This window comes from Microtus oregoni, unplaced genomic scaffold, assembly GCF_018167655.1.
Source record: "Microtus oregoni isolate MIOR12 unplaced genomic scaffold, Mior012 000004F_ref0000308, whole genome shotgun sequence".
Classification (NCBI taxonomy): Eukaryota; Metazoa; Chordata; class Mammalia; order Rodentia; family Cricetidae; genus Microtus; species Microtus oregoni.
Window position 1 is genome coordinate 30,589,200 of NW_024543063.1, and position 24,510 is coordinate 30,613,709.

At 63.2% G+C, this 24,510-nt stretch overlaps 7 non-coding genes and 1 pseudogene across 7 annotated transcripts; all 8 read left to right on the plus strand.

Annotated features, from left to right (window-relative positions):
• Positions 1-1,420: 1,420 nt before the first annotated feature.
• On the plus strand, positions 1,421-1,539 carry LOC121447697. The gene has a single exon (XR_005974226.1). It is a non-coding gene; the product is annotated as a 5S ribosomal RNA (ribosomal RNA).
• Positions 1,540-4,309: 2,770 nt separating this feature from the next.
• On the plus strand, positions 4,310-4,428 carry LOC121447709. Its single transcript, XR_005974236.1, has one exon. It is a non-coding gene; the product is annotated as a 5S ribosomal RNA (ribosomal RNA).
• Positions 4,429-7,234: 2,806 nt separating this feature from the next.
• On the plus strand, positions 7,235-7,353 carry LOC121447720. The gene has a single exon (XR_005974244.1). It is a non-coding gene; the product is annotated as a 5S ribosomal RNA (ribosomal RNA).
• Positions 7,354-10,161: 2,808 nt separating this feature from the next.
• Positions 10,162-10,280, plus strand: LOC121447732. Its single transcript, XR_005974255.1, has one exon. It is a non-coding gene; the product is annotated as a 5S ribosomal RNA (ribosomal RNA).
• Positions 10,281-13,076: 2,796 nt separating this feature from the next.
• On the plus strand, positions 13,077-13,195 carry LOC121447739. Its single transcript, XR_005974262.1, has one exon. It is a non-coding gene; the product is annotated as a 5S ribosomal RNA (ribosomal RNA).
• A 2,820-nt stretch (positions 13,196-16,015) lies between these two features.
• LOC121447741 lies at positions 16,016-16,134 on the plus strand. Its single transcript, XR_005974263.1, has one exon. It is a non-coding gene; the product is annotated as a 5S ribosomal RNA (ribosomal RNA).
• A 2,797-nt stretch (positions 16,135-18,931) lies between these two features.
• On the plus strand, positions 18,932-19,050 carry LOC121447743. The gene has a single exon (XR_005974265.1). It is a non-coding gene; the product is annotated as a 5S ribosomal RNA (ribosomal RNA).
• Positions 19,051-21,853: 2,803 nt separating this feature from the next.
• LOC121447664 lies at positions 21,854-21,962 on the plus strand (annotated as a pseudogene).
• Positions 21,963-24,510: the final 2,548 nt, after the last annotated feature.

A 24,510-nucleotide genomic window follows, 5' to 3' on the forward strand; every position in this document is an offset into this window, starting at 1 on the left:
GCGGTAGGTGGGGGATGCCGGGTGGCCCGGTGGAAAGAAGGATACATAGCCCAAGAGAGTTCTGGCCCGGGACCTGCCTCTGCCCCCCACCGTCCAGGAGCAGAGAGCGCCAAGACCCGAGTTCCAAGTTCCCTCGGCCCCACCGGTCCGCCCAGGAGCGTCTTCCACGCTGAACAGCCTGCCTTTCTCTCTTCTCCCCCACGTGCAGGGCAGGCGTGAGGCCCACTTCACGAGGAGGCACCTTCAATGGGGGACTGGATGGCCCCGCTGGCTGGCGATAGGGGATAGGGGTGGGACTGGGGGTGGGGGTGGACATGGGGCAGAACTGGAATCTTGGGAGCTGGCATTCCAAGTTCCAAAGAGAGAACCAAGGTTTCTCCGGACGGCGAGAAAGCACAGGCGCGCACAGGCACACAGTCTCTCTAACCCAATCCCAGGCTTCTAGATTCTCCAGGAGGAGGGGGTTACTCTGGGGAAAGGAGGAAGAGGAGCAGGAGCAGGAGCAGGAGCAGGAGGAGGGGGGGGGCAGGTAGAGGAAGAGGTGGAGGAGGAGGAGGAGGATTAGTAGGAAACTACAGTTCCCCAATGATGAGAGACTAGCGCCTAGCCACTACCAGACCCGTCGAGGCACCTCCGTAGGTAGGGCACCAGCAAGACAGTGTCTACCCCTGTCTGGAAGGATGCCCCAAGCGATCAGACCGCTTTGCCTGAGCCTATCTGGGCACCTCCCCCGCGAACTCCTCATGCCACCCCATGCCACCCCACCCCAGTCTCACCCCACCCCCACCATCACCCCTTCCCGGGCGCCGCCCATCTCCCCGGACCCAACCCCAACCCCCATGCCTCCACCAGAGGGGGCCCCAAGTGGCCCGCGGGACAACAGAGGCAAGGAGCTGGCTGGCTACCTGGCAACAGTCCCCAGGTGGAGGGAGAGTCGGGGTCCAAAGCCGACCCCTGCCCTGGAAAGCCCTGAGGCCCCGTCAAAGCCGACACCCGTGGATTCCCCACCGAAGGAGGCTGAGGGCGGGCAAGGGAGGAGCCAGCTTGCGGGGCACGGTTGGGGCGCGGTGAGGGTGCCCGATGAGGAACGGGAGACGAGGGAGACAAGGTCGGTGGGTAGGGCTGCCTGGCGACTGCTGCTGGCCCTGGAGCCCGGCTCCGGGCCGGGCCGGGGCAGAGGGCGGCCTAGCTGGCAGGCTGGCTGGCGGGCGGGTTAGAGGGAGGGGATCGTCCGTCCGTCCGTCCGTCCGTCGTCCTTCCGGACTCGGACTCAGGAGCGCGTGGGGGCGTGGGGGCGGGCTGGCGTGCAGGAGCGCAGGCCAGTGTTGCAGCAGCAGCAGCAGCAGCAGCAGCAGCAGCAGCAGCAGCAGCAGCAGCAGCAGCAGCAGGCTCTTGGGGCACGACAGCGACACACGCCTCCGTCTACGGCCATACCACCCTGAACGCGCCCGATCTCGTCTGATCTCGGAAGCTAAGCAGGGTCGGGCCTGGTTAGTACTTGGATGGGAGACCGCCTGGGAATACCGGGTGCTGTAGGCTTTTTTTTTTTCTTCCTTTTCTCTTTCGGCCCCTTTTGGCCTTCGCGACCGCGGGCCGAGGGCCAGCCAGGACCAGGACACCACCAGGACAATCCGCACCCCGGAAAGACGGCGCACCTCTCACAAGGTTCCAAATCCACCCACCGCTCAGAGCCCTCAGGCACGCAGGAAACCCACCCACGAGGGGAAACACCCGAGTGGGGAAGGAAATGCCAGGACCACTGAAGGAAATTAAGACTAACTCGCTGCGCGGGGTGGGTGTCACGGGTGGAAGCTGGACGGCCACCGGCATGCCCTTGGGAGCCGGAGCGAGGGGCGAAGGGCGAGGGCCAGGGGCCTAGGTGCGCCTGGCACCGCAGCCCCGCACAGCACAACGCTGTGTATGTGTTCAGGAAGAGATCGCCTCGCCCCCTCCACGCAATGCACCCGGTGGACGCGGTCTAAGAGCAAGCAGGCTCCACCCACCCACTCCCGGGGATGGGGTGTGCTCCCACCTGCGTGCCTGTGTGCCTGCGTGCCTGTGTGTAATGTGCAATGTGCGTGCTTGTGTGAGAAGCCCCATGTGGGTGCACGTGTGTTGTGCGTGCATGCTTGTGAGTGCGCACGTGTGTCTGGGGTTTTGCCTGCTTTTGTCTCGGTCTGCTCGGGAGTGTGTGCATTTTTGCATGATTGTGTGTGTGTGTGTGTGTGTGTGTGTGTGTGTGTGTGCTGTGCGTGCGTGCTTGTGTGGATGTGCGTCTGGGTGTCCACCTGCTTGCGTATCGCGTGCTTGCGTACACGCGTGCTTGAGTGTGTTTCTGCATGCGCGAGTGTGTGTGTACGCTTGTGTGCAGGCCCGAGTGCCTACGGGCATGCGCGCGTGCACGAGGGGCAGCGCCCACGCACTGGTGCCCTCTAGGGCTCGCTCGGCTGGTGGGCTTGTCCCCGGTGGGATGGGATGCCAGGTATCAACAGTTGGTTGCCTCCTGAACCCAACCTGAGAGGCCAAGGCCTGGGCGCAGGGATGGAATCTGTGAGGTGGAGGCCAACCACCGAGATGGGCATGGAGTCAAGAAGCTGGACGCTCAGGCGCTCTTCCACTAAGCCCTCCGGCGGAACTATCTATCTATCTATCTGTGCATCCATCCATCCATCCATCCATCCATCTATCTATCTATCTACCCAGAGCCAAGCCGAGAGGTCTGTGCTGTGCTGCGCTCAGCTGTGCTGTGCCGAGCTGAGCTGTGCTGTGGATTTCAGATGCCAGCCGACAGCATCCTTATGACAGTCCAGGCTCAGGAAGGTCCTGCTCAGCCCCAGAGGTGGGTGCAGAAGGAACAGACAGACGTGCCGTCTTGACTCTTCCTTGATGGAAGGAGCGGTAGGTGGGGGATGCCGGGTGGCCCGGTGGAAAGAAGGATACATAGCCCAAGAGAGTTCTGGCCCGGGACCTGCCTCTGCCCCCCACCGTCCAGGAGCAGAGAGCGCCAAGACCCGAGTTCCAAGTTCCCTCGGCCCCACCGGTCCGCCCAGGAGCGTCTTCCACGCTGAACAGCCTGCCTTTCTCTCTTCTCCCCCACGTGCAGGGCAGGCGTGAGGCCCACTTCACGAGGAGGCACCTTCAATGGGGGACTGGATGGCCCCGCTGGCTGGCGATAGGGGATAGGGGTGGGACTGGGGGTGGGGGTGGACATGGGGCAGAACTGGAATCTTGGGAGCTGGCATTCCAAGTTCCAAAGAGAGAACCAAGGTTTCTCCGGACGGCGAGAAAGCACAGGCGCGCACAGGCACACAGTCTCTCTAACCCAATCCCAGGCTTCTAGATTCTCCAGGAGGAGGGGGTTACTCTGGGGAAAGGAGGAAGAGGAGCAGGAGCAGGAGCAGGAGCAGGAGGAGGGGGGGGGCAGGTAGAGGAAGAGGTGGAGGAGGAGGAGGAGGATTAGTAGGAAACTACAGTTCCCCAATGATGAGAGACTAGCGCCTAGCCACTACCAGACCCGTCGAGGCACCTCCGTAGGTAGGGCACCAGCAAGACAGTGTCTACCCCTGTCTGGAAGGATGCCCCAAGCGATCAGACCGCTTTGCCTGAGCCTATCTGGGCACCTCCCCCGCGAACTCCTCATGCCACCCCATGCCACCCCACCCCAGTCTCACCCCACCCCCACCATCACCCCTTCCCGGGCGCCGCCCATCTCCCCGGACCCAACCCCAACCCCCATGCCTCCACCAGAGGGGGCCCCAAGTGGCCCGCGGGACAACAGAGGCAAGGAGCTGGCTGGCTACCTGGCAACAGTCCCCAGGTGGAGGGAGAGTCGGGGTCCAAAGCCGACCCCTGCCCTGGAAAGCCCTGAGGCCCCGTCAAAGCCGACACCCGTGGATTCCCCACCGAAGGAGGCTGAGGGCGGGCAAGGGAGGAGCCAGCTTGCGGGGCACGGTTGGGGCGCGGTGAGGGTGCCCGATGAGGAACGGGAGACGAGGGAGACAAGGTCGGTGGGTAGGGCTGCCTGGCGACTGCTGCTGGCCCTGGAGCCCGGCTCCGGGCCGGGCCGGGGCAGAGGGCGGCCTAGCTGGCAGGCTGGCTGGCGGGCGGGTTAGAGGGAGGGGATCGTCCGTCCGTCCGTCCGTCCGTCGTCCTTCCGGACTCGGACTCAGGAGCGCGTGGGGGCGTGGGGGCGGGCTGGCGTGCAGGAGCGCAGGCCAGTGTTGCAGCAGCAGCAGCAGCAGCAGCAGCAGCAGCAGCAGCAGCAGCAGCAGCAGCAGGCTCTTGGGGCACGACAGCGACACACGCCTCCGTCTACGGCCATACCACCCTGAACGCGCCCGATCTCGTCTGATCTCGGAAGCTAAGCAGGGTCGGGCCTGGTTAGTACTTGGATGGGAGACCGCCTGGGAATACCGGGTGCTGTAGGCTTTTTTTTTTCTTCCTTTTCTCTTTCGGCCCCTTTTGGCCTTCGCGACCGCGGGCCGAGGGCCAGCCAGGACCAGGACACCACCAGGACAATCCGCACCCCGGAAAGACGGCGCACCTCTCACAAGGTTCCAAATCCACCCACCGCTCAGAGCCCTCAGGCACGCAGGAAACCCACCCACGAGGGGAAACACCCGAGTGGGGAAGGAAATGCCAGGACCACTGAAGGAAATTAAGACTAACTCGCTGCGCGGGGTGGGTGTCACGGGTGGAAGCTGGACGGCCACCGGCATGCCCTTGGGAGCCGGAGCGAGGGGCGAAGGGCGAGGGCCAGGGGCCTAGGTGCGCCTGGCACCGCAGCCCCGCACAGCACAACGCTGTGTATGTGTTCAGGAAGAGATCGCCTCGCCCCCTCCACGCAATGCACCCGGTGGACGCGGTCTAAGAGCAAGCAGGCTCCACCCACCCACTCCCGGGGATGGGGTGTGCTCCCACCTGCGTGCCTGTGTGCCTGCGTGCCTGTGTGTAATGTGCAATGTGCGTGCTTGTGTGAGAAGCCCCATGTGGGTGCACGTGTGTTGTGCGTGCATGCTTGTGAGTGCGCACGTGTGTCTGGGGTTTTGCCTGCTTTTGTCTCGGTCTGCTCGGGAGTGTGTGCATTTTTGCATGATTGTGTGTGTGTGTGTGTGTGTGTGTGTGTGTGTGCTGTGCGTGCGTGCTTGTGTGGATGTGCGTCTGGGTGTCCACCTGCTTGCGTATCGCGTGCTTGCGTACACGCGTGCTTGAGTGTGTTTCTGCATGCGCGAGTGTGTGTGTACGCTTGTGTGCAGGCCCGAGTGCCTACGGGCATGCGCGCGTGCACGAGGGGCAGCGCCCACGCACTGGTGCCCTCTAGGGCTCGCTCGGCTGGTGGGCTTGTCCCCGGTGGGATGGGATGCCAGGTATCAACAGTTGGTTGCCTCCTGAACCCAACCTGAGAGGCCAAGGCCTGGGCGCAGGGATGGAATCTGTGAGGTGGAGGCCAACCACCGAGATGGGCATGGAGTCAAGAAGCTGGACGCTCAGGCGCTCTTCCACTAAGCCCTCCGGCGGAACTATCTATCTATCTATCTATCTATCTATCTATCTATCTGTGCATCCATCCATCCATCCATCCATCCATCTATCTATCTATCTACCCAGAGCCAAGCCGAGAGGTCTGTGCTGTGCTGCGCTCAGCTGTGCTGTGCCGAGCTGAGCTGTGCTGTGGATTTCAGATGCCAGCCGACAGCATCCTTATGACAGTCCAGGCTCAGGAAGGTCCTGCTCAGCCCCAGAGGTGGGTGCAGAAGGAACAGACAGACGTGCCGTCTTGACTCTTCCTTGATGGAAGGAGCGGTAGGTGGGGGATGCCGGGTGGCCCGGTGGAAAGAAGGATACATAGCCCAAGAGAGTTCTGGCCCGGGACCTGCCTCTGCCCCCCACCGTCCAGGAGCAGAGAGCGCCAAGACCCGAGTTCCAAGTTCCCTCGGCCCCACCGGTCCGCCCAGGAGCGTCTTCCACGCTGAACAGCCTGCCTTTCTCTCTTCTCCCCCACGTGCAGGGCAGGCGTGAGGCCCACTTCACGAGGAGGCACCTTCAATGGGGGACTGGATGGCCCCGCTGGCTGGCGATAGGGGATAGGGGTGGGACTGGGGGTGGGGGTGGACATGGGGCAGAACTGGAATCTTGGGAGCTGGCATTCCAAGTTCCAAAGAGAGAACCAAGGTTTCTCCGGACGGCGAGAAAGCACAGGCGCGCACAGGCACACAGTCTCTCTAACCCAATCCCAGGCTTCTAGATTCTCCAGGAGGAGGGGGTTACTCTGGGGAAAGGAGGAAGAGGAGCAGGAGCAGGAGCAGGAGCAGGAGGAGGGGGGGGGCAGGTAGAGGAAGAGGTGGAGGAGGAGGAGGAGGATTAGTAGGAAACTACAGTTCCCCAATGATGAGAGACTAGCGCCTAGCCACTACCAGACCCATCGAGGCACCTCCGTAGGTAGGGCACCAGCAAGACAGTGTCTACCCCTGTCTGGAAGGATGCCCCAAGCGATCAGACCGCTTTGCCTGAGCCTATCTGGGCACCTCCCCCGCGAACTCCTCATGCCACCCCATGCCACCCCACCCCAGTCTCACCCCACCCCCACCATCACCCCTTCCCGGGCGCCGCCCATCTCCCCGGACCCAACCCCAACCCCCATGCCTCCACCAGAGGGGGCCCCAAGTGGCCCGCGGGACAACAGAGGCAAGGAGCTGGCTGGCTACCTGGCAACAGTCCCCAGGTGGAGGGAGAGTCGGGGTCCAAAGCCGACCCCTGCCCTGGAAAGCCCTGAGGCCCCGTCAAAGCCGACACCCGTGGATTCCCCACCGAAGGAGGCTGAGGGCGGGCAAGGGAGGAGCCAGCTTGCGGGGCACGGTTGGGCCGCGGTGAGGGTGCCCGATGAGGAACGGGAGACGAGGGAGACAAGGTCGGTGGGTAGGGCTGCCTGGCGACTGCTGCTGGCCCTGGAGCCCGGCTCCGGGCCGGGCCGGGGCAGAGGGCGGCCTAGCTGGCAGGCTGGCTGGCGGGCGGGTTAGAGGGAGGGGATCGTCCGTCCGTCCGTCCGTCCGTCGTCCTTCCGGACTCGGACTCAGGAGCGCGTGGGGGCGTGGGGGCGGGCTGGCGTGCAGGAGCGCAGGCCAGTGTTGCAGCAGCAGCAGCAGCAGCAGCAGCAGCAGCAGCAGCAGCAGCAGCAGCAGCAGCAGCAGCAGCAGCAGCAGCAGGCTCTTGGGGCACGACAGCGACATACGCCTCCGTCTACGGCCATACCACCCTGAACGCGCCCGATCTCGTCTGATCTCGGAAGCTAAGCAGGGTCGGGCCTGGTTAGTACTTGGATGGGAGACCGCCTGGGAATACCGGGTGCTGTAGGCTTTTTTTTTTTTCTTCCTTTTCTCTTTCGGCCCCTTTTGGCCTTCGCGACCGCGGGCCGAGGGCCAGCCAGGACCAGGACACCACCAGGACAATCCGCACCCCGGAAAGACGGCGCACCTCTCACAAGGTTCCAAATCCACCCACCGCTCAGAGCCCTCAGGCACGCAGGAAACCCACCCACGAGGGGAAACACCCGAGTGGGGAAGGAAATGCCAGGACCACTGAAGGAAATTAAGACTAACTCGCTGCGCGGGGTGGGTGTCACGGGTGGAAGCTGGACGGCCACCGGCATGCCCTTGGGAGCCGGAGCGAGGGGCGAAGGGCGAGGGCCAGGGGCCTAGGTGCGCCTGGCACCGCAGCCCCGCACAGCACAACGCTGTGTATGTGTTCAGGAAGAGATCGCCTCGCCCCCTCCACGCAATGCACCCGGTGGACGCGGTCTAAGAGCAAGCAGGCTCCACCCACCCACTCCCGGGGATGGGGTGTGCTCCCACCTGCGTGCCTGTGTGCCTGCGTGCCTGTGTGTAATGTGCAATGTGCGTGCTTGTGTGAGAAGCCCCATGTGGGTGCACGTGTGTTGTGCGTGCATGCTTGTGAGTGCGCACGTGTGTCTGGGGTTTTGCCTGCTTTTGTCTCGGTCTGCTCGGGAGTGTGTGCATTTTTGCATGATTGTGTGTGTGTGTGTGTGTGTGTGTGTGTGTGTGCTGTGCGTGCGTGCTTGTGTGGATGTGCGTCTGGGTGTCCACCTGCTTGCGTATCGCGTGCTTGCGTACACGCGTGCTTGAGTGTGTTTCTGCATGCGCGAGTGTGTGTGTACGCTTGTGTGCAGGCCCGAGTGCCTACGGGCATGCGCGCGTGCACGAGGGGCAGCGCCCACGCACTGGTGCCCTCTAGGGCTCGCTCGGCTGGTGGGCTTGTCCCCGGTGGGATGGGATGCCAGGTATCAACAGTTGGTTGCCTCCTGAACCCAACCTGAGAGGCCAAGGCCTGGGCGCAGGGATGGAATCTGTGAGGTGGAGGCCAACCACCGAGATGGGCATGGAGTCAAGAAGCTGGACGCTCAGGCGCTCTTCCACTAAGCCCTCCGGCGGAACTATCTATCTATCTATCTATCTATCTATCTATCTATCTGTGCATCCATCCATCCATCCATCCATCCATCTATCTATCTATCTACCCAGAGCCAAGCCGAGAGGTCTGTGCTGTGCTGCGCTCAGCTGTGCTGTGCCGAGCTGAGCTGTGCTGTGGATTTCAGATGCCAGCCGACAGCATCCTTATGACAGTCCAGGCTCAGGAAGGTCCTGCTCAGCCCCAGAGGTGGGTGCAGAAGGAACAGACAGACGTGCCGTCTTGACTCTTCCTTGATGGAAGGAGCGGTAGGTGGGGGATGCCGGGTGGCCCGGTGGAAAGAAGGATACATAGCCCAAGAGAGTTCTGGCCCGGGACCTGCCTCTGCCCCCCACCGTCCAGGAGCAGAGAGCGCCAAGACCCGAGTTCCAAGTTCCCTCGGCCCCACCGGTCCGCCCAGGAGCGTCTTCCACGCTGAACAGCCTGCCTTTCTCTCTTCTCCCCCACGTGCAGGGCAGGCGTGAGGCCCACTTCACGAGGAGGCACCTTCAATGGGGGACTGGATGGCCCCGCTGGCTGGCGATAGGGGATAGGGGTGGGACTGGGGGTGGGGGTGGACATGGGGCAGAACTGGAATCTTGGGAGCTGGCATTCCAAGTTCCAAAGAGAGAACCAAGGTTTCTCCGGACGGCGAGAAAGCACAGGCGCGCACAGGCACACAGTCTCTCTAACCCAATCCCAGGCTTCTAGATTCTCCAGGAGGAGGGGGTTACTCTGGGGAAAGGAGGAAGAGGAGCAGGAGCAGGAGCAGGAGCAGGAGGAGGGGGGGGGCAGGTAGAGGAAGAGGTGGAGGAGGAGGAGGAGGATTAGTAGGAAACTACAGTTCCCCAATGATGAGAGACTAGCGCCTAGCCACTACCAGACCCATCGAGGCACCTCCGTAGGTAGGGCACCAGCAAGACAGTGTCTACCCCTGTCTGGAAGGATGCCCCAAGCGATCAGACCGCTTTGCCTGAGCCTATCTGGGCACCTCCCCCGCGAACTCCTCATGCCACCCCATGCCACCCCACCCCAGTCTCACCCCACCCCCACCATCACCCCTTCCCGGGCGCCGCCCATCTCCCCGGACCCAACCCCAACCCCCATGCCTCCACCAGAGGGGGCCCCAAGTGGCCCGCGGGACAACAGAGGCAAGGAGCTGGCTGGCTACCTGGCAACAGTCCCCAGGTGGAGGGAGAGTCGGGGTCCAAAGCCGACCCCTGCCCTGGAAAGCCCTGAGGCCCCGTCAAAGCCGACACCCGTGGATTCCCCACCGAAGGAGGCTGAGGGCGGGCAAGGGAGGAGCCAGCTTGCGGGGCACGGTTGGGCCGCGGTGAGGGTGCCCGATGAGGAACGGGAGACGAGGGAGACAAGGTCGGTGGGTAGGGCTGCCTGGCGACTGCTGCTGGCCCTGGAGCCCGGCTCCGGGCCGGGCCGGGGCAGAGGGCGGCCTAGCTGGCAGGCTGGCTGGCGGGCGGGTTAGAGGGAGGGGATCGTCCGTCCGTCCGTCCGTCCGTCGTCCTTCCGGACTCGGACTCAGGAGCGCGTGGGGGCGTGGGGGCGGGCTGGCGTGCAGGAGCGCAGGCCAGTGTTGCAGCAGCAGCAGCAGCAGCAGCAGCAGCAGCAGCAGCAGCAGCAGCAGCAGCAGCAGCAGCAGCAGCAGCAGCAGGCTCTTGGGGCACGACAGCGACATACGCCTCCGTCTACGGCCATACCACCCTGAACGCGCCCGATCTCGTCTGATCTCGGAAGCTAAGCAGGGTCGGGCCTGGTTAGTACTTGGATGGGAGACCGCCTGGGAATACCGGGTGCTGTAGGCTTTTTTTTTTTTCTTCCTTTTCTCTTTCGGCCCCTTTTGGCCTTCGCGACCGCGGGCCGAGGGCCAGCCAGGACCAGGACACCACCAGGACAATCCGCACCCCGGAAAGACGGCGCACCTCTCACAAGGTTCCAAATCCACCCACCGCTCAGAGCCCTCAGGCACGCAGGAAACCCACCCACGAGGGGAAACACCCGAGTGGGGAAGGAAATGCCAGGACCACTGAAGGAAATTAAGACTAACTCGCTGCGCGGGGTGGGTGTCACGGGTGGAAGCTGGACGGCCACCGGCATGCCCTTGGGAGCCGGAGCGAGGGGCGAAGGGCGAGGGCCAGGGGCCTAGGTGCGCCTGGCACCGCAGCCCCGCACAGCACAACGCTGTGTATGTGTTCAGGAAGAGATCGCCTCGCCCCCTCCACGCAATGCACCCGGTGGACGCGGTCTAAGAGCAAGCAGGCTCCACCCACCCACTCCCGGGGATGGGGTGTGCTCCCACCTGCGTGCCTGTGTGCCTGCGTGCCTGTGTGTAATGTGCAATGTGCGTGCTTGTGTGAGAAGCCCCATGTGGGTGCACGTGTGTTGTGCGTGCATGCTTGTGAGTGCGCACGTGTGTCTGGGGTTTTGCCTGCTTTTGTCTCGGTCTGCTCGGGAGTGTGTGCATTTTTGCATGATTGTGTGTGTGTGTGTGTGTGTGTGTGTGTGTGTGTGCTGTGCGTGCGTGCTTGTGTGGATGTGCGTCTGGGTGTCCACCTGCTTGCGTATCGCGTGCTTGCGTACACGCGTGCTTGAGTGTGTTTCTGCATGCGCGAGTGTGTGTGTACGCTTGTGTGCAGGCCCGAGTGCCTACGGGCATGCGCGCGTGCACGAGGGGCAGCGCCCACGCACTGGTGCCCTCTAGGGCTCGCTCGGCTGGTGGGCTTGTCCCCGGTGGGATGGGATGCCAGGTATCAACAGTTGGTTGCCTCCTGAACCCAACCTGAGAGGCCAAGGCCTGGGCGCAGGGATGGAATCTGTGAGGTGGAGGCCAACCACCGAGATGGGCATGGAGTCAAGAAGCTGGACGCTCAGGCGCTCTTCCACTAAGCCCTCCGGCGGAACTATCTATCTATCTATCTATCTATCTATCTATCTATCTATCTATCTGTGCATCCATCCATCCATCCATCCATCTATCTATCTATCTATCTATCTACCCAGAGCCAAGCCGAGAGGTCTGTGCTGTGCTGCGCTCAGCTGTGCTGTGCCGAGCTGAGCTGTGCTGTGGATTTCAGATGCCAGCCGACAGCATCCTTATGACAGTCCAGGCTCAGGAAGGTCCTGCTCAGCCCCAGAGGTGGGTGCAGAAGGAACAGACAGACGTGCCGTCTTGACTCTTCCTTGATGGAAGGAGCGGTAGGTGGGGGATGCCGGGTGGCCCGGTGGAAAGAAGGATACATAGCCCAAGAGAGTTCTGGCCCGGGACCTGCCTCTGCCCCCCACCGTCCAGGAGCAGAGAGCGCCAAGACCCGAGTTCCAAGTTCCCTCGGCCCCACCGGTCCGCCCAGGAGCGTCTTCCACGCTGAACAGCCTGCCTTTCTCTCTTCTCCCCCACGTGCAGGGCAGGCGTGAGGCCCACTTCACGAGGAGGCACCTTCAATGGGGGACTGGATGGCCCCGCTGGCTGGCGATAGGGGATAGGGGTGGGACTGGGGGTGGGGGTGGACATGGGGCAGAACTGGAATCTTGGGAGCTGGCATTCCAAGTTCCAAAGAGAGAACCAAGGTTTCTCCGGACGGCGAGAAAGCACAGGCGCGCACAGGCACACAGTCTCTCTAACCCAATCCCAGGCTTCTAGATTCTCCAGGAGGAGGGGGTTACTCTGGGGAAAGGAGGAAGAGGAGCAGGAGCAGGAGCAGGAGCAGGAGGAGGGGGGGGGCAGGTAGAGGAAGAGGTGGAGGAGGAGGAGGAGGATTAGTAGGAAACTACAGTTCCCCAATGATGAGAGACTAGCGCCTAGCCACTACCAGACCCGTCGAGGCACCTCCGTAGGTAGGGCACCAGCAAGACAGTGTCTACCCCTGTCTGGAAGGATGCCCCAAGCGATCAGACCGCTTTGCCTGAGCCTATCTGGGCACCTCCCCCGCGAACTCCTCATGCCACCCCATGCCACCCCACCCCAGTCTCACCCCACCCCCACCATCACCCCTTCCCGGGCGCCGCCCATCTCCCCGGACCCAACCCCAACCCCCATGCCTCCACCAGAGGGGGCCCCAAGTGGCCCGCGGGACAACAGAGGCAAGGAGCTGGCTGGCTACCTGGCAACAGTCCCCAGGTGGAGGGAGAGTCGGGGTCCAAAGCCGACCCCTGCCCTGGAAAGCCCTGAGGCCCCGTCAAAGCCGACACCCGTGGATTCCCCACCGAAGGAGGCTGAGGGCGGGCAAGGGAGGAGCCAGCTTGCGGGGCACGGTTGGGCCGCGGTGAGGGTGCCCGATGAGGAACGGGAGACGAGGGAGACAAGGTCGGTGGGTAGGGCTGCCTGGCGACTGCTGCTGGCCCTGGAGCCCGGCTCCGGGCCGGGCCGGGGCAGAGGGCGGCCTAGCTGGCAGGCTGGCTGGCGGGCGGGTTAGAGGGAGGGGATCGTCCGTCCGTCCGTCCGTCCGTCGTCCTTCCGGACTCGGACTCAGGAGCGCGTGGGGGCGGGCTGGCGTGCAGGAGCGCAGGCCAGTGTTGCAGCAGCAGCAGCAGCAGCAGCAGCAGCAGCAGCAGCAGCAGCAGCAGCAGCAGCAGGCTCTTGGGGCACGACAGCGACACACGCCTCCGTCTACGGCCATACCACCCTGAACGCGCCCGATCTCGTCTGATCTCGGAAGCTAAGCAGGGTCGGGCCTGGTTAGTACTTGGATGGGAGACCGCCTGGGAATACCGGGTGCTGTAGGCTTTTTTTTTTCTTCCTTTTCTCTTTCGGCCCCTTTTGGCCTTCGCGACCGCGGGCCGAGGGCCAGCCAGGACCAGGACACCACCAGGACAATCCGCACCCCGGAAAGACGGCGCACCTCTCACAAGGTTCCAAATCCACCCACCGCTCAGAGCCCTCAGGCACGCAGGAAACCCACCCACGAGGGGAAACACCCGAGTGGGGAAGGAAATGCCAGGACCACTGAAGGAAATTAAGACTAACTCGCTGCGCGGGGTGGGTGTCACGGGTGGAAGCTGGACGGCCACCGGCATGCCCTTGGGAGCCGGAGCGAGGGGCGAAGGGCGAGGGCCAGGGGCCTAGGTGCGCCTGGCACCGCAGCCCCGCACAGCACAACGCTGTGTATGTGTTCAGGAAGAGATCGCCTCGCCCCCTCCACGCAATGCACCCGGTGGACGCGGTCTAAGAGCAAGCAGGCTCCACCCACCCACTCCCGGGGATGGGGTGTGCTCCCACCTGCGTGCCTGTGTGCCTGCGTGCCTGTGTGTAATGTGCAATGTGCGTGCTTGTGTGAGAAGCCCCATGTGGGTGCACGTGTGTTGTGCGTGCATGCTTGTGAGTGCGCACGTGTGTCTGGGGTTTTGCCTGCTTTTGTCTCGGTCTGCTCGGGAGTGTGTGCATTTTTGCATGATTGTGTGTGTGTGTGTGTGTGTGTGTGTGTGTGTGCTGTGCGTGCGTGCTTGTGTGGATGTGCGTCTGGGTGTCCACCTGCTTGCGTATCGCGTGCTTGCGTACACGCGTGCTTGAGTGTGTTTCTGCATGCGCGAGTGTGTGTGTACGCTTGTGTGCAGGCCCGAGTGCCTACGGGCATGCGCGCGTGCACGAGGGGCAGCGCCCACGCACTGGTGCCCTCTAGGGCTCGCTCGGCTGGTGGGCTTGTCCCCGGTGGGATGGGATGCCAGGTATCAACAGTTGGTTGCCTCCTGAACCCAACCTGAGAGGCCAAGGCCTGGGCGCAGGGATGGAATCTGTGAGGTGGAGGCCAACCACCGAGATGGGCATGGAGTCAAGAAGCTGGACGCTCAGGCGCTCTTCCACTAAGCCCTCCGGCGGAACTATCTATCTATCTATCTATCTATCTATCTATCTATCTATCTATCTATCTATCTGTGCATCCATCCATCCATCCATCCATCTATCTATCTATCTATCTATCTACCCAGAGCCAAGCCGAGAGGTCTGTGCTGTGCTGCGCTCAGCTGTGCTGTGCCGAGCTGAGCTGTGCTGTGGATTTCAGATGCCAGCCGACAGCATCCTTATGACAGTCCAGGCTCAGGAAGGTCCTGCTCAGCCCCAGAGGTGGGTGCAGAAGGAACAGACAGACGTGCCGTCTTGACTCTTCCTTGATGGAAGGAGCGGTAGGTGGGGGATGCCGGGTGGCCCGGTGGAAAGAAGGATACATAGCCCAAGAGAGTTCTGGCCCGGGACCTGCCTCTGCCCCCCACCGTCCAGGAGCAGAGAGCGCCAAGACCCGAGTTCCAAGTTCCCTCGGCCCCACCGGTCCGCCCAGGAGCGTCTTCCACGCTGAACAGCCTGCCTTTCTCTCTTCTCCCCCACGTGCAGGGCAGGCGTGAGGCCCACTTCACGAGGAGGCACCTTCAATGGGGGACTGGATGGCCCCGCTGGCTGGCGATAGGGGATAGGGGTGGGACTGGGGGTGGGGGTGGACATGGGGCAGAACTGGAATCTTGGGAGCTGGCATTCCAAGTTCCAAAGAGAGAACCAAGGTTTCTCCGGACGGCGAGAAAGCACAGGCGCGCACAGGCACACAGTCTCTCTAACCCAATCCCAGGCTTCTAGATTCTCCAGGAGGAGGGGGTTACTCTGGGGAAAGGAGGAAGAGGAGCAGGAGCAGGAGCAGGAGCAGGAGGAGGGGGGGGGCAGGTAGAGGAAGAGGTGGAGGAGGAGGAGGAGGATTAGTAGGAAACTACAGTTCCCCAATGATGAGAGACTAGCGCCTAGCCACTACCAGACCCGTCGAGGCACCTCCGTAGGTAGGGCACCAGCAAGACAGTGTCTACCCCTGTCTGGAAGGATGCCCCAAGCGATCAGACCGCTTTGCCTGAGCCTATCTGGGCACCTCCCCCGCGAACTCCTCATGCCACCCCATGCCACCCCACCCCAGTCTCACCCCACCCCCACCATCACCCCTTCCCGGGCGCCGCCCATCTCCCCGGACCCAACCCCAACCCCCATGCCTCCACCAGAGGGGGCCCCAAGTGGCCCGCGGGACAACAGAGGCAAGGAGCTGGCTGGCTACCTGGCAACAGTCCCCAGGTGGAGGGAGAGTCGGGGTCCAAAGCCGACCCCTGCCCTGGAAAGCCCTGAGGCCCCGTCAAAGCCGACACCCGTGGATTCCCCACCGAAGGAGGCTGAGGGCGGGCAAGGGAGGAGCCAGCTTGCGGGGCACGGTTGGGCCGCGGTGAGGGTGCCCGATGAGGAACGGGAGACGAGGGAGACAAGGTCGGTGGGTAGGGCTGCCTGGCGACTGCTGCTGGCCCTGGAGCCCGGCTCCGGGCCGGGCCGGGGCAGAGGGCGGCCTAGCTGGCAGGCTGGCTGGCGGGCGGGTTAGAGGGAGGGGATCGTCCGTCCGTCCGTCCGTCCGTCGTCCTTCCGGACTCGGACTCAGGAGCGCGTGGGGGCGTGGGGGCGGGCTGGCGTGCAGGAGCGCAGGCCAGTGTTGCAGCAGCAGCAGCAGCAGCAGCAGCAGCAGCAGCAGCAGCAGCAGCAGCAGCAGCAGCAGCAGCAGCAGGCTCTTGGGGCACGACAGCGACACACGCCTCCGTCTACGGCCATACCACCCTGAACGCGCCCGATCTCGTCTGATCTCGGAAGCTAAGCAGGGTCGGGCCTGGTTAGTACTTGGATGGGAGACCGCCTGGGAATACCGGGTGCTGTAGGCTTCTTTTTTTTTCTTCCTTTTCTCTTTCGGCCCCTTTTGGCCTTCGTGACCGCGGGCCGAGGGCCAGCCAGGACCAGGACACCACCAGGACAATCCGCACCCCGGAAAGACGGCGCACCTCTCACAAGGTTCCAAATCCACCCACCGCTCAGAGCCCTCAGGCACGCAGGAAACCCACCCACGAGGGGAAACACCCGAGTGGGGAAGGAAATGCCAGGACCACTGAAGGAAATTAAGACTAACTCGCTGCGCGGGGTGGGTGTCACGGGTGGAAGCTGGACGGCCACCGGCATGCCCTTGGGAGCCGGAGCGAGGGGCGAAGGGCGAGGGCCAGGGGCCTAGGTGCGCCTGGCACCGCAGCCCCGCACAGCACAACGCTGTGTATGTGTTCAGGAAGAGATCGCCTCGCCCCCTCCACGCAATGCACCCGGTGGACGCGGTCTAAGAGCAAGCAGGCTCCACCCACCCACTCCCGGGGATGGGGTGTGCTCCCACCTGCGTGCCTGTGTGCCTGCGTGCCTGTGTGTAATGTGCAATGTGCGTGCTTGTGTGAGAAGCCCCATGTGGGTGCACGTGTGTTGTGCGTGCATGCTTGTGAGTGCGCACGTGTGTCTGGGGTTTTGCCTGCTTTTGTCTCGGTCTGCTCGGGAGTGTGTGCATTTTTGCATGATTGTGTGTGTGTGTGTGTGTGTGTGTGTGTGTGTGCTGTGCGTGCGTGCTTGTGTGGATGTGCGTCTGGGTGTCCACCTGCTTGCGTATCGCGTGCTTGCGTACACGCGTGCTTGAGTGTGTTTCTGCATGCGCGAGTGTGTGTGTACGCTTGTGTGCAGGCCCGAGTGCCTACGGGCATGCGCGCGTGCACGAGGGGCAGCGCCCACGCACTGGTGCCCTCTAGGGCTCGCTCGGCTGGTGGGCTTGTCCCCGGTGGGATGGGATGCCAGGTATCAACAGTTGGTTGCCTCCTGAACCCAACCTGAGAGGCCAAGGCCTGGGCGCAGGGATGGAATCTGTGAGGTGGAGGCCAACCACCGAGATGGGCATGGAGTCAAGAAGCTGGACGCTCAGGCGCTCTTCCACTAAGCCCTCCGGCGGAACTATCTATCTATCTATCTATCTATCTATCTATCTATCTATCTGTGCATCCATCCATCCATCCATCCATCTATCTATCTATCTATCTACCCAGAGCCAAGCCGAGAGGTCTGTGCTGTGCTGCGCTCAGCTGTGCTGTGCCGAGCTGAGCTGTGCTGTGGATTTCAGATGCCAGCCGACAGCATCCTTATGACAGTCCAGGCTCAGGAAGGTCCTGCTCAGCCCCAGAGGTGGGTGCAGAAGGAACAGACAGACGTGCCGTCTTGACTCTTCCTTGATGGAAGGAGCGGTAGGTGGGGGATGCCGGGTGGCCCGGTGGAAAGAAGGATACATAGCCCAAGAGAGTTCTGGCCCGGGACCTGCCTCTGCCCCCCACCGTCCAGGAGCAGAGAGCGCCAAGACCCGAGTTCCAAGTTCCCTCGGCCCCACCGGTCCGCCCAGGAGCGTCTTCCACGCTGAACAGCCTGCCTTTCTCTCTTCTCCCCCACGTGCAGGGCAGGCGTGAGGCCCACTTCACGAGGAGGCACCTTCAATGGGGGACTGGATGGCCCCGCTGGCTGGCGATAGGGGATAGGGGTGGGACTGGGGGTGGGGGTGGACATGGGGCAGAACTGGAATCTTGGGAGCTGGCATTCCAAGTTCCAAAGAGAGAACCAAGGTTTCTCCGGACGGCGAGAAAGCACAGGCGCGCACAGGCACACAGTCTCTCTAACCCAATCCCAGGCTTCTAGATTCTCCAGGAGGAGGGGGTTACTCTGGGGAAAGGAGGAAGAGGAGCAGGAGCAGGAGCAGGAGCAGGAGGAGGGGGGGGGCAGGTAGAGGAAGAGGTGGAGGAGGAGGAGGAGGATTAGTAGGAAACTACAGTTCCCCAATGATGAGAGACTAGCGCCTAGCCACTACCAGACCCGTCGAGGCACCTCCGTAGGTAGGGCACCAGCAAGACAGTGTCTACCCCTGTCTGGAAGGATGCCCCAAGCGATCAGACCGCTTTGCCTGAGCCTATCTGGGCACCTCCCCCGCGAACTCCTCATGCCACCCCATGCCACCCCACCCCAGTCTCACCCCACCCCCACCATCACCCCTTCCCGGGCGCCGCCCATCTCCCCGGACCCAACCCCAACCCCCATGCCTCCACCAGAGGGGGCCCCAAGTGGCCCGCGGGACAACAGAGGCAAGGAGCTGGCTGGCTACCTGGCAACAGTCCCCAGGTGGAGGGAGAGTCGGGGTCCAAAGCCGACCCCTGCCCTGGAAAGCCCTGAGGCCCCGTCAAAGCCGACACCCGTGGATTCCCCACCGAAGGAGGCTGAGGGCGGGCAAGGGAGGAGCCAGCTTGCGGGGCACGGTTGGGGCGCGGTGAGGGTGCCCGATGAGGAACGGGAGACGAGGGAGACAAGGTCGGTGGGTAGGGCTGCCTGGCGACTGCTGCTGGCCCTGGAGCCCGGCTCCGGGCCGGGCCGGGGCAGAGGGCGGCCTAGCTGGCAGGCTGGCTGGCGGGCGGGTTAGAGGGAGGGGATCGTCCGTCCGTCCGTCCGTCCGTCGTCCTTCCGGACTCGGACTCAGGAGCGCGTGGGGGCGTGGGGGCGGGCTGGCGTGCAGGAGCGCAGGCCAGTGTTGCAGCAGCAGCAGCAGCAGCAGCAGCAGCAGCAGCAGCAGCAGCAGCAGCAGCAGCAGCAGGCTCTTGGGGCACGACAGCGACACACGCCTCCGTCTACGGCCATACCACCCTGAACGCGCCCGATCTCGTCTGATCTCGGAAGCTAAGCAGGGTCGGGCCTGGTTAGTACTTGGATGGGAGACCGCCTGGGAATACCGGGTGCTGTAGGCTTTTTTTTTTCTTCCTTTTCTCTTTCGGCCCCTTTTGGCCTTCGCGACCGCGGGCCGAGGGCCAGCCAGGACCAGGACACCACCAGGACAATCCGCACCCCGGAAAGACGGCGCACCTCTCACAAGGTTCCAAATCCACCCACCGCTCAGAGCCCTCAGGCACGCAGGAAACCCACCCACGAGGGGAAACACCCGAGTGGGGAAGGAAATGCCAGGACCACTGAAGGAAATTAAGACTAACTCGCTGCGCGGGGTGGGTGTCACGGGTGGAAGCTGGACGGCCACCGGCATGCCCTTGGGAGCCGGAGCGAGGGGCGAAGGGCGAGGGCCAGGGGCCTAGGTGCGCCTGGCACCGCAGCCCCGCACAGCACAACGCTGTGTATGTGTTCAGGAAGAGATCGCCTCGCCCCCTCCACGCAATGCACCCGGTGGACGCGGTCTAAGAGCAAGCAGGCTCCACCCACCCACTCCCGGGGATGGGGTGTGCTCCCACCTGCGTGCCTGTGTGCCTGCGTGCCTGTGTGTAATGTGCAATGTGCGTGCTTGTGTGAGAAGCCCCATGTGGGTGCACGTGTGTTGTGCGTGCATGCTTGTGAGTGCGCACGTGTGTCTGGGGTTTTGCCTGCTTTTGTCTCGGTCTGCTCGGGAGTGTGTGCATTTTTGCATGATTGTGTGTGTGTGTGTGTGTGTGTGTGCTGTGCGTGCGTGCTTGTGTGGATGTGCGTCTGGGTGTCCACCTGCTTGCGTATCGCGTGCTTGCGTACACGCGTGCTTGAGTGTGTTTCTGCATGCGCGAGTGTGTGTGTACGCTTGTGTGCAGGCCCGAGTGCCTACGGGCATGCGCGCGTGCACGAGGGGCAGCGCCCACGCACTGGTGCCCTCTAGGGCTCGCTCGGCTGGTGGGCTTGTCCCCGGTGGGATGGGATGCCAGGTATCAACAGTTGGTTGCCTCCTGAACCCAACCTGAGAGGCCAAGGCCTGGGCGCAGGGATGGAATCTGTGAGGTGGAGGCCAACCACCGAGATGGGCATGGAGTCAAGAAGCTGGACGCTCAGGCGCTCTTCCACTAAGCCCTCCGGCGGAACTATCTATCTATCTATCTATCTATCTATCTGTGCATCCATCCATCCATCCATCCATCCATCTATCTATCTACCCAGAGCCAAGCCGAGAGGTCTGTGCTGTGCTGCGCTCAGCTGTGCTGTGCCGAGCTGAGCTGTGCTGTGGATTTCAGATGCCAGCCGACAGCATCCTTATGACAGTCCAGGCTCAGGAAGGTCCTGCTCAGCCCCAGAGGTGGGTGCAGAAGGAACAGACAGACGTGCCGTCTTGACTCTTCCTTGATGGAAGGAGCGGTAGGTGGGGGATGCCGGGTGGCCCGGTGGAAAGAAGGATACATAGCCCAAGAGAGTTCTGGCCCGGGACCTGCCTCTGCCCCCCACCGTCCAGGAGCAGAGAGCGCCAAGACCCGAGTTCCAAGTTCCCTCGGCCCCACCGGTCCGCCCAGGAGCGTCTTCCACGCTGAACAGCCTGCCTTTCTCTCTTCTCCCCCACGTGCAGGGCAGGCGTGAGGCCCACTTCACGAGGAGGCACCTTCAATGGGGGACTGGATGGCCCCGCTGGCTGGCGATAGGGGATAGGGGTGGGACTGGGGGTGGGGGTGGACATGGGGCAGAACTGGAATCTTGGGAGCTGGCATTCCAAGTTCCAAAGAGAGAACCAAGGTTTCTCCGGACGGCGAGAAAGCACAGGCGCGCACAGGCACACAGTCTCTCTAACCCAATCCCAGGCTTCTAGATTCTCCAGGAGGAGGGGGTTACTCTGGGGAAAGGAGGAAGAGGAGCAGGAGCAGGAGCAGGAGCAGGAGGAGGGGGGGGGGCAGGTAGAGGAAGAGGTGGAGGAGGAGGAGGAGGATTAGTAGGAAACTACAGTTCCCCAATGATGAGAGACTAGCGCCTAGCCACTACCAGACCCGTCGAGGCACCTCCGTAGGTAGGGCACCAGCAAGACAGTGTCTACCCCTGTCTGGAAGGATGCCCCAAGCGATCAGACCGCTTTGCCTGAGCCTATCTGGGCACCTCCCCCGCGAACTCCTCATGCCACCCCATGCCACCCCACCCCAGTCTCACCCCACCCCCACCATCACCCCTTCCCGGGCGCCGCCCATCTCCCCGGACCCAACCCCAACCCCCATGCCTCCACCAGAGGGGGCCCCAAGTGGCCCGCGGGACAACAGAGGCAAGGAGCTGGCTGGCTACCTGGCAACAGTCCCCAGGTGGAGGGAGAGTCGGGGTCCAAAGCCGACCCCTGCCCTGGAAAGCCCTGAGGCCCCGTCAAAGCCGACACCCGTGGATTCCCCACCGAAGGAGGCTGAGGGCGGGCAAGGGAGGAGCCAGCTTGCGGGGCACGGTTGGGGCGCGGTGAGGGTGCCCGATGAGGAACGGGAGACGAGGGAGACAAGGTCGGTGGGTAGGGCTGCCTGGCGACTGCTGCTGGCCCTGGAGCCCGGCTCCGGGCCGGGCCGGGGCAGAGGGCGGCCTAGCTGGCAGGCTGGCTGGCGGGCGGGTTAGAGGGAGGGGATCGTCCGTCCGTCCGTCCGTCCGTCCGTCGTCCTTCCGGACTCGGACTCAGGAGCGCGTGGGGGCGTGGGGGCGGGCTGGCGTGCAGGAGCGCAGGCCAGTGTTGCAGCAGCAGCAGCAGCAGCAGCAGCAGCAGCAGCAGCAGCAGCAGCAGCAGCAGCAGCAGCAGCAGCAGCAGCAGCAGCAGCAGCAGGCTCTTGGGGCACGACAGCGACACACGCCTCCGTCTACGGCCATACCACCCTGAACGCGCCTGATCTCAGAAGCTAAGCAGGGTCGGGCCTGGTTAGTACTTGGATGGGAGACCGCCTGGGAATACCGGGTGCTGTAGGCTTTTTTTTTTTCTTCCTTTTCTCTTTCGGCCCCTTTTGGCCTTCGCGACCGCGGGCCGAGGGCCAGCCAGGACCAGGACACCACCAGGACAATCCGCACCCCGGAAAGACGGCGCACCTCTCACAAGGTTCCAAATCCACCCACCGCTCAGAGCCCTCAGGCACGCAGGAAACCCACCCACGAGGGGAAACACCCGAGTGGGGAAGGAAATGCCAGGACCACTGAAGGAAATTAAGACTAACTCGCTGCGCGGGGTGGGTGTCACGGGTGGAAGCTGGACGGCCACCGGCATGCCCTTGGGAGCCGGAGCGAGGGGCGAAGGGCGAGGGCCAGGGGCCTAGGTGCGCCTGGCACCGCAGCCCCGCACAGCACAACGCTGTGTATGTGTTCAGGAAGAGATCGCCTCGCCCCCTCCACGCAATGCACCCGGTGGACGCGGTCTAAGAGCAAGCAGGCTCCACCCACCCACTCCCGGGGATGGGGTGTGCTCCCACCTGCGTGCCTGTGTGCCTGCGTGCCTGTGTGTAATGTGCAATGTGCGTGCTTGTGTGAGAAGCCCCATGTGGGTGCACGTGTGTTGTGCGTGCATGCTTGTGAGTGCGCACGTGTGTCTGGGGTTTTGCCTGCTTTTGTCTCGGTCTGCTCGGGAGTGTGTGCATTTTTGCATGATTGTGTGTGTGTGTGTGTGTGTGTGTGTGTGTGTGTGCTGTGCGTGCGTGCTTGTGTGGATGTGCGTCTGGGTGTCCACCTGCTTGCGTATCGCGTGCTTGCGTACACGCGTGCTTGAGTGTGTTTCTGCATGCGCGAGTGTGTGTGTACGCTTGTGTGCAGGCCCGAGTGCCTACGGGCATGCGCGCGTGCACGAGGGGCAGTGCCCACGCACTGGTGCCCTCTAGGGCTCGCTCGGCTGGTGGGCTTGTCCCCGGTGGGATGGGATGCCAGGTATCAACAGTTGGTTGCCTCCTGAACCCAACCTGAGAGGCCAAGGCCTGGGCGCAGGGATGGAATCTGTGAGGTGGAGGCCAACCACCGAGATGGGCATGGAGTCAAGAAGCTGGACGCTCAGGCGCTCTTCCACTAAGCCCTCCGGCGGAACTATCTATCTATCTATCTATCTGTGCATCCATCCATCCATCCATCCATCTATCTATCTATCTACCCAGAGCCAAGCCGAGAGGTCTGTGCTGTGCTGCGCTCAGCTGTGCTGTGCCGAGCTGAGCTGTGCTGTGGATTTCAGATGCCAGCCGACAGCATCCTTATGACAGTCCAGGCTCAGGAAGGTCCTGCTCAGCCCCAGAGGTGGGTGCAGAAGGAACAGACAGACGTGCCGTCTTGACTCTTCCTTGATGGAAGGAGCGGTAGGTGGGGGATGCCGGGTGGCCCGGTGGAAAGAAGGATACATAGCCCAAGAGAGTTCTGGCCCGGGACCTGCCTCTGCCCCCCACCGTCCAGGAGCAGAGAGCGCCAAGACCCGAGTTCCAAGTTCCCTCGGCCCCACCGGTCCGCCCAGGAGCGTCTTCCACGCTGAACAGCCTGCCTTTCTCTCTTCTCCCCCACGTGCAGGGCAGGCGTGAGGCCCACTTCACGAGGAGGCACCTTCAATGGGGGACTGGATGGCCCCGCTGGCTGGCGATAGGGGATAGGGGTGGGACTGGGGGTGGGGGTGGACATGGGGCAGAACTGGAATCTTGGGAGCTGGCATTCCAAGTTCCAAAGAGAGAACCAAGGTTTCTCCGGACGGCGAGAAAGCACAGGCGCGCACAGGCACACAGTCTCTCTAACCCAATCCCAGGCTTCTAGATTCTCCAGGAGGAGGGGGTTACTCTGGGGAAAGGAGGAAGAGGAGCAGGAGCAGGAGCAGGAGCAGGAGGAGGGGGGGGGGCAGGTAGAGGAAGAGGTGGAGGAGGAGGAGGAGGATTAGTAGGAAACTACAGTTCCCCAATGATGAGAGACTAGCGCCTAGCCACTACCAGACCCGTCGAGGCACCTCCGTAGGTAGGGCACCAGCAAGACAGTGTCTACCCCTGTCTGGAAGGATGCCCCAAGCGATCAGACCGCTTTGCCTGAGCCTATCTGGGCACCTCCCCCGCGAACTCCTCATGCCACCCCATGCCACCCCACCCCAGTCTCACCCCACCCCCACCATCACCCCTTCCCGGGCGCCGCCCATCTCCCCGGACCCAACCCCAACCCCCATGCCTCCACCAGAGGGGGCCCCAAGTGGCCCGCGGGACAACAGAGGCAAGGAGCTGGCTGGCTACCTGGCAACAGTCCCCAGGTGGAGGGAGAGTCGGGGTCCAAAGCCGACCCCTGCCCTGGAAAGCCCTGAGGCCCCGTCAAAGCCGACACCCGTGGATTCCCCACCGAAGGAGGCTGAGGGCGGGCAAGGGAGGAGCCAGCTTGCGGGGCACGGTTGGGGCGCGGTGAGGGTGCCCGATGAGGAACGGGAGACGAGGGAGACAAGGTCGGTGGGTAGGGCTGCCTGGCGACTGCTGCTGGCCCTGGAGCCCGGCTCCGGGCCGGGCCGGGGCAGAGGGCGGCCTAGCTGG